Raw genomic sequence first — 7,500 nt, 5'->3', positions numbered from 1 at the left:
TACGGCGTCGCCCAACATGCCATGCCACGGCCCCGGCCCGCATGCCTTGCCACCGCGTTGCCCGGCATGCCATGCCACCGCGTTGCCCGGCGTGCCATGCCTTAGCCTTGGCCAACATGTCGTGCCACGGCCTCGGCCCGCATGCCATGCCATGCCACGGCCCGCATGTCTTGCCACGGCGTTGCCAAACATGCCATGCCACGGCCTCGGCCCGCATGCCTTGCCACGGCCTCGGCCAACATGCCATGCCACGGCCTCGGCCCGCATGCCATGCCACGGCCTCGGCCCGCATGACATGCCACGGCCTCGGCCCGCATGCCTTGCTACGGCGTCGCCCAACATGCCATGCGACGGCCTCGGCCCGCTTGCCCTTCTACGGCGTTGCCCAACATGCCATGCCACGGCCTCGGCCCGCATGCCTTGCCACCGCGTTGCCCGGCGTGCCGTGCCTTAGCCTTGGCCAACATGTCGTGACACGGCCTCGGCCCGCATGCCATGCCATGCCATGCCACGGCCCGCATGTCTTGCCACGGCGTTGCCAAACATGCCATGCCACGGCCTCGGCCCGCATGACATGCCACGGCCTCGGCCCGCATGCCTTGCTGCGGCGTCGCCCAACATGCCATGGCACGGCCTCGGCCCGCATGACATGCCACGGCCTCGGACCGCATGCCTTGCTACGGCGTCGCCCAACATGACATGCCACGGCCTCGGCCCGCATGCCTTGCTACGGCGTCGCCAAACATGCCATGCCACGGCCTCGGCCCGCATGCCTTGCGACGGCGTCGCCCAACATGCCATGCCACGGCCTCTGCCCGCATGCCATGCCACGGCCTCGGCCCGCATGCCTTGCCACGACGTCGCCCAACTTGCCATGCCACGGCCTCGGCCCGCATGCCATGCCACGGCCTCGGTTCGCATGACATGCCACGGCCTCGGCCCGCATGCCTTGCTACGGCGTCGCCCAACATGCCATGCCACGGCCTCGGCCCGCATGACATGCCACGGCCTCGGACCGCATGCCTTGCTACGGCGTCGCCCATCATGCCACGCCACGGCCCCGGCCCGCATGCCTTGCCACCGCGTTGCCCGGCATGCCATGCCACCGCGTTGCCCGGCGTGCCATGCCTTAGCCTTGGCCAACATGTCGTGCCACGGCCTCGGCCCGCATGCCATGCCATGCCACGGCCCGCATGTCTTGCCACGGCGTTGCCAAACATGCCATGCCACGGCCTCGGCCCGCATGCCTTGCTACGGCGTCGCCCAACATGCCATGCCACGGCCTCGGTCAGCATGCCATGCCATGGCACCGCCTTGTCCAGCACGCCGTGCCGCAGCGTTGGCCAGCATGCCTTGGCCGGCATGCCATGCCAATGCCTTGGGCCAACATGGCGTGCCACGGGCTGGGCCATGCCGGTCCGTTGCCCGGCATGCCACGGCCGTGGCGGCATGGCAAGCCACGGCCTCGGCCAGCATGCCATGCCCCGGCCTCGCCCAGCATGCCATGGCACGGTCTTGGTCAGCATGCCATGCCATGGCACCGCCTTGTGCAGCGTTGGCCAGCATGCCTTGGCCGGCATGCCATGCCAATGCCTTGGGCCAACATGGCATGCCACGGGCTGGGCGAGCATGGCATGCCACGGGCTGGGCGAGCATGCCCCGCCACGGCCTTGGCTAGCAGCAAGGCATGCCACGGCCTCGGCGAGCATGCCATGCCATGCCAAGGCCAAGGCCAAGGCCAAAGCCAAGGCCAAGGCCAAGGCCAAGGCAGTGGGCAAGGCCAAGTCCCTGTGCAAGGCATGGCCAAGGCCAAGGCCATGGCATGCCACCGCCTCGATCGATCTTTTTGAACATGATTCTTTTATAATCTTACCCAAACCGTGCAACATAATTAAAAATGCACTACAATCAATTTTAAATGTCATTCCCTATTTTTTTGCAATTTTTCTGGAGCTTTTCGAATTTTTAAAGCCCTTATTTGGCATAAAAAAATCAAAATAAAATAAAAAAAATGAAAAAAATAATTTAATAATTTCTATAATTACTAGTGAATCATCCTTTAATTATGGGAATTTTTCCATAATTTTTTGACCATTTTTATTAATTTTTATTATTTTTTAAGTATTAATATCGAAATAAATTAAAATAAAATATTTTCGGTAAAAAAATATTTTTTTTAATTTTTTTTATGGTGTACTAAATTATTTCCTACAACTTTCATGTTGAAAGTTTTGGCAAAAAACCATTACTTTTTAAAAAAACCCCATTATGACTCCTCGAACATGCTTGATGTTTCCTCCTGCCAGATTGAAAAGGGCTTAACAGGCTATTATAAGGGGGGGGCACCTCCCTTGCCCAGGGCAAGGCAGTGGCAGGTACGCCCCATGTTGGGCGCGGCCTGGGCTGCGGCCTTGGGTTACATGCACTGCGGCTCGACCGCGGCCTGGGCTGCGGCCTGGGGCGGCTCGGCCGCGGCCTTGGGCGGCCTGGACCGCGGCCTTGGGCGGCCTTGCGCGGCCTGGGCGCGGCCTTGCGCGGCCTGGGCGCGGCCTTGGGCGGCCTGGGCGCGGCTCGGGCGCGGCCTTGGGCGGCCTGGCCGCGGCCTTGGGCAGCATGGCGTGGCATCCGCGCGGGCGTGGGCGGCCTGGCATGCGCGCGGCATGGGCAGCACGGCATGGCATGCGCACGGCCTGGGCGGCCTGGCATGCAGCCGGCCTGGCATGCCCGCGGCGTGGGCAGCACGGCATGGCATGCGCACGGCCTGGGTGGCCTGGCATGCAGCCGGCCTGGCATGCCCGCGGCGTGGGCAGCACGGCATGGCATGCGCACGGCCTGGGCGGCCTGGCATGCAGCCGGCCTGGGCAGCACGGCATGGCATGCGCACGGCCTGGGCGGCCTGGCATGCAGCCGGCCAGGGCAGCCTGGCCTGGCATGCCCGCGGCGTGGGCAGCGTGGCCTGTGCGAATACCGCGCGCGTGGTCTTTTGACCACGGTGCGCGTGTTGCGCGCATGGTCGCGCACGCCTTTGCACGCCTTCGCACGCAACGCACGTCTAGTGATAAGAACCGCAGCCAAGGCAGCCCAGCCCCAAGGCCATGGCCAGCAGCATGGCATGCCACGGCCAAGGCAGCCCAGCCAAAGCCAGCAGCATGCCATGCCAAGGCCTAGGCCAGCAGCATGCCATGCCACGGCCAAGGCAGGCCTGCCAAAGCCAGCAGCATGCCATGCCAAGGCCAAGGCCAGCAGCATGCCATGCCACGGCCAAGGCAGCCCAGCCAAAGCCAGCAGCATGCCATGCCAAGGCCAAGGCCAGCAGCATGCCATGCCACGGCCAAGGCAGCCCAGCCAAAGCAAGCAGCTTGCCATGCCAAGGCCAAGGCCAGCAGCATGCCATGCCACGGCCAAGGCAGCCCAGCCAAAGCCAGCAGCATGCCATGCCAAGGCCTAGGCCAGCAGCATGCCATGCCACGGCCAAGGCAGGCCAGCCAAAGCCAGCAGCATGCCATGCCAAGGCCAAGGCCAGCAGCATGCCATGCCACGGCCAAGGCAGCCCAGCCAAAGCCAGCATCATGCCATGCCAAGGCCTAGGCCAGCAACATGCCATGCCACGGCCAAGGCAGGCCTGCCAAAGCCAGCAGCATGCCATGCCAAGGCCAAGGCCAGCAGCATGCCATGCCACGGCCAAGGCAGCCCAGCCAAAGCCAGCAGCATGCCATGCCAAGGCCTAGGCCAGCAGCATGCCATGCCACGGCCAAGGCAGCCCAGCCGAAGCCAGCAGCATGCCATGCCAAGGCCTAGGCCAGCAGCATGCCATGCCACGGCCAAGGCAGGCCAGCCTAAGCCAGCAGCATGCCATGCCAAGGCCAAGGCCAGCAGCATGCCATGCCACGGCCAAGGCAGCCCAGCCAAAGCCAGCAGCATGCCATGCCAAGGCCTAGGCCAGCAGCATGCCATGCCACGGCCAAGGCAGGCCTGCCAAAGCCAGCAGCATGCCATGCCAAGGCCTAGGCCAGCAGCATGCCATGCCACGGCCAAGGCAGCCCAGCCAAAGCCAGCAGCATGCCATGCCAAGGCCAAGGCCAGCAGCATGCCATGCCACGGCCAAGGCAGCCCAGCCAAAGCCAGCAGCATGCCATGCCAAGACCTAGGCCAGCAGCATGCCATGCCACGGCCAAGGCAGGCCTGCCAAAGCCAGCAGCATGCCATGCCAAGGCCAAGGCCAGCAGCATGCCATGCCACGGCCAAGGCAGCCCAGCCAAAGCCAGCAGCATGCCATGCCAAGGCCAAGGCCAGCAGCATGCCATGCCAAGGCCAAGGCCAGCAGCATGCCATGCCACGGCCAAGGCAGCCCAGCCAAAGCCAGCAGCTTGCCATGCCAAGGCCAAGGCCAGCAGCATGCCATGCCACGGCCAAGGCAGCCCAGCCAAAGCCAGCAGCATGCCATGCCAAGGCCAAGGCCAGCACCATGCCATGCCACGGCCAAGGCAGCCCAGCCAAAGCCAGCAGCATGCCATGCCAAGGCCAAGGCCAGCAGCATGCCATGCCACGGCCAAGGCAGCCCAGCCAAAGCCAGCAGCATGCCATGCCAAGGCCTAGGCCAGCAGCATGCCATGCCACGGCCAAGGCAGGCCTGCCAAAGCCAGCAGCATGCCATGCCAAGGCCAAGGCCAGCAACATGCCATGCCACGGCCAAGGCAGCCCAGCCAAAGCCAGCAGCATGCCATGCCAAGGCCTAGGCCAGCAGCATGCCATGCCACGGCCAAGGCAGCCCAGCCAAAGCCAGCAGCATGCCATGCCAAGGCCTAGGCCAGCAGCATGCCATGCCACGGCCAAGGCAGCCCAGCCAAAGCCAGCAGCATGCCATGCCAAGGCCAAGGCCAGCAGCATGCCATGCCACGGCCAAGGCAGCCCAGCCAAAGCCAGCAGCATGCCATGCCAAGGCCTAGGCCAGCAGCATGCCATGCCACGGCCAAGGCAGGCCTGCCAAAGCCAGCAGCATGCCATGTCAAGGCCAAGGCCAGCAGCATGCCATGCCACGGCCAAGGCAGCCCAGCCAAAGCCAGCAGCATGCCATGCCATGGCCTAGGCCAGCAGCATGCCATGCCACGGCCAAGGCAGGCCAGCCAAAGCCAGCAGCATGCCATGCCAAGGCCTAGGCCAGCAGCATGCCATGCCACGGCCAATGCAGGCCAGCCAAAGCCAGCAGCATGCCATGCCAAGGCCAAGGCCAGCAGCATGCCATGCCACGGCCAACGCAGCCCAGCCAAAGCCGGCGGCATGCCATGCCAAGGCCAAGGCCAGCAGCATGCCATGCCACGACCAAGGCTGCCAGCCAAAGCCAGCAGCATGCCATGCCAAGGCCTAGGCCAGCAGCATGCCATGCCACGGCCAAGGCAGCCGAGCCAAAGCCCGCAGCATGCCATGCCAAGGCCTAGGCCAGCAGCATGCCATGCCACGGCCAAGGCAGCCCAGCCAAAGCCAGCAGCATGCCATGCCAAGGCCAAGGCCAGCAGCATGCCATGCCACGGCCAAGGCAGCCCAGCCAAAGCCAGCAGCATGCCATGCCAAGGCCAAGGCCAGCAGCATGCCATGCCACGGCCAAGGCAGCCCAGCCAAAGCCGACAGCATGCCATGCCAAGGCCAAGGCCAAGGCTAGCAGCATGCCATGCCACGGCCAAGGCCAAGGCCAAGGCAGCCCATCCGGAGCCAGCAACATTCCATGGCAAGGCCGACGCAGCCCAGCCAAAGCCGGCGGCATGCCATGCCAAGGCCAAGGCCAGCCGCATGTCTTGCCACGGCCTTGTCCCGCAGCGTGGCGTGCCTTTGCCTTGGGCTAGAACATCGCATGCCACGCCCTTGGCAAGCAATCCTGTCCCTCGTGTAATTGCCATTTGGTTTGGCTTTGACTTACGTATATGTTGCCCTGCGAAATGCTTGTCCCTCGGGTAATAGCCGTTTGGTTGCCTTTGACTTGCGAACCCGTTGCTAGTGCTTTCCCCAGTGGAAGCTTGTTGGGAAAAGTATGTCCCTCGGAAGTTGCCTGTTGCGTTTGTTATTTGCATTCGAGCTATCCGATGCTTGCTGGGTTTCTCTAAGAGTTTTTGCACGTTCGTCGGGCTTTTTAATTATTTATTTACTCATAAAAATTATAATAAAATAAATTAAAAATAAAAAAATAATTAAAAAAATTACTATAATTACTAGTGCCTCATCTTATAATTGTTGGAATTTTTCTAGAATTTTTTGAGTATTTTTAGTAATTTTTATTATTTTTTAAGTATTAAAATTGAAATAAATTAAAATAAAATATTCCGGTGGCCAAATATTTTTTTATAATTTTTTTTATGGTGTATTAAATTATTTCATACAACTTTCATGTTGAAAGTTTTGGCAAAAAACCATTACTTTTTAAAAAAACCCCATTATGACTCCTCGAACATGCTTGATGTTTCCTCCTGCCAGATTGAAAAGGGCTTAACAGGCTATTATAAGGGGGGGGCACCTCCCTTAAGGCTGGCCAGCATGGCCAGGCCACAGGCCACGCCTATGCCTAGGCGGGCGCTTGGCACATGCCATCGCTTGGCTTGTGGCATTGGCTTGTGGCATCGAAACTACATAGCCAAGCACGGGATGCGTCGAGTGGCGGCCCGCGGCGGTGGCGGTGGCACGTTGGCCTAGGCCAGCATGCCATGCCACAGCCTTGGCCAGCAACATGGCATGCCAAAGCCTTGGCCAGCAACATGGCATGCCAAAGCCTTGGCAAGCAGCATGCCATGCCTTGGCCTTGGCAAGCATGTCATGCCACGGCCTTGGCCAGCAGCATGCCATGCCCCGGCCTTGGCCAGCAGCATGCCATGCCACGGCCTTGGCCAGCAGCATGCCATGCCACAGCCTTGGCCAGCAGCATGCGATGCCACAGCCTTGGCCAGCAACATGGCATGCCAAAGCCTTGGCCAGCAGCACGCCATGCCCCGGCCTTGGCAAGCTTGTCATGCCACGGCCATGGCCAGCAGCGTGCTATGCCCCGGCCTTGGCCAGCAGCGTGCCATGCCACGACCTTGGCCAGCAGCTTGCCATGCCCCGGCCTTGGCCAGCATGTCATGCCACGGCCTTGGCCAGCAGCATGCCATGCCACGGCCTTGGCCAGCAACATGGCATGCCGCGGCCTTGGCCGGCAGCATGCCATGCCGCGGCCTTGGCCGGCAGCATGCCATGCCGCGGCCTTTGCCAGCAGCATGGCAAGCCCAAGCCTTGGTCAGCATGCCATGCCGCGGCCTTTGCCAGCAGCATGGCAAGCCCAAGCCTTGGTCAGCAGCAGCATGCCATGCCAACGCCTTGGCCAGCAGCATGCCTTGCCACGGCCTCGTCCAGCAGCATGGCATGCCACGCCACGGCCTCGGCCATCAGCATGCCTTGCCACGGCCTCGGCCATCAGCATGCCTTGCCACGGCCTTGTCCAGCAGCATGGCATGCCCGGCCTTGGCCAGCAGCATGTCATGC

Source organism: Camellia sinensis, chromosome 12, assembly GCF_055761805.1.
Source record: "Camellia sinensis isolate YWXY chromosome 12, ASM5576180v1, whole genome shotgun sequence".
Taxonomy (NCBI): domain Eukaryota; kingdom Viridiplantae; phylum Streptophyta; class Magnoliopsida; order Ericales; family Theaceae; genus Camellia; species Camellia sinensis.
This window is presented reverse-complemented; position numbering follows the sequence as displayed.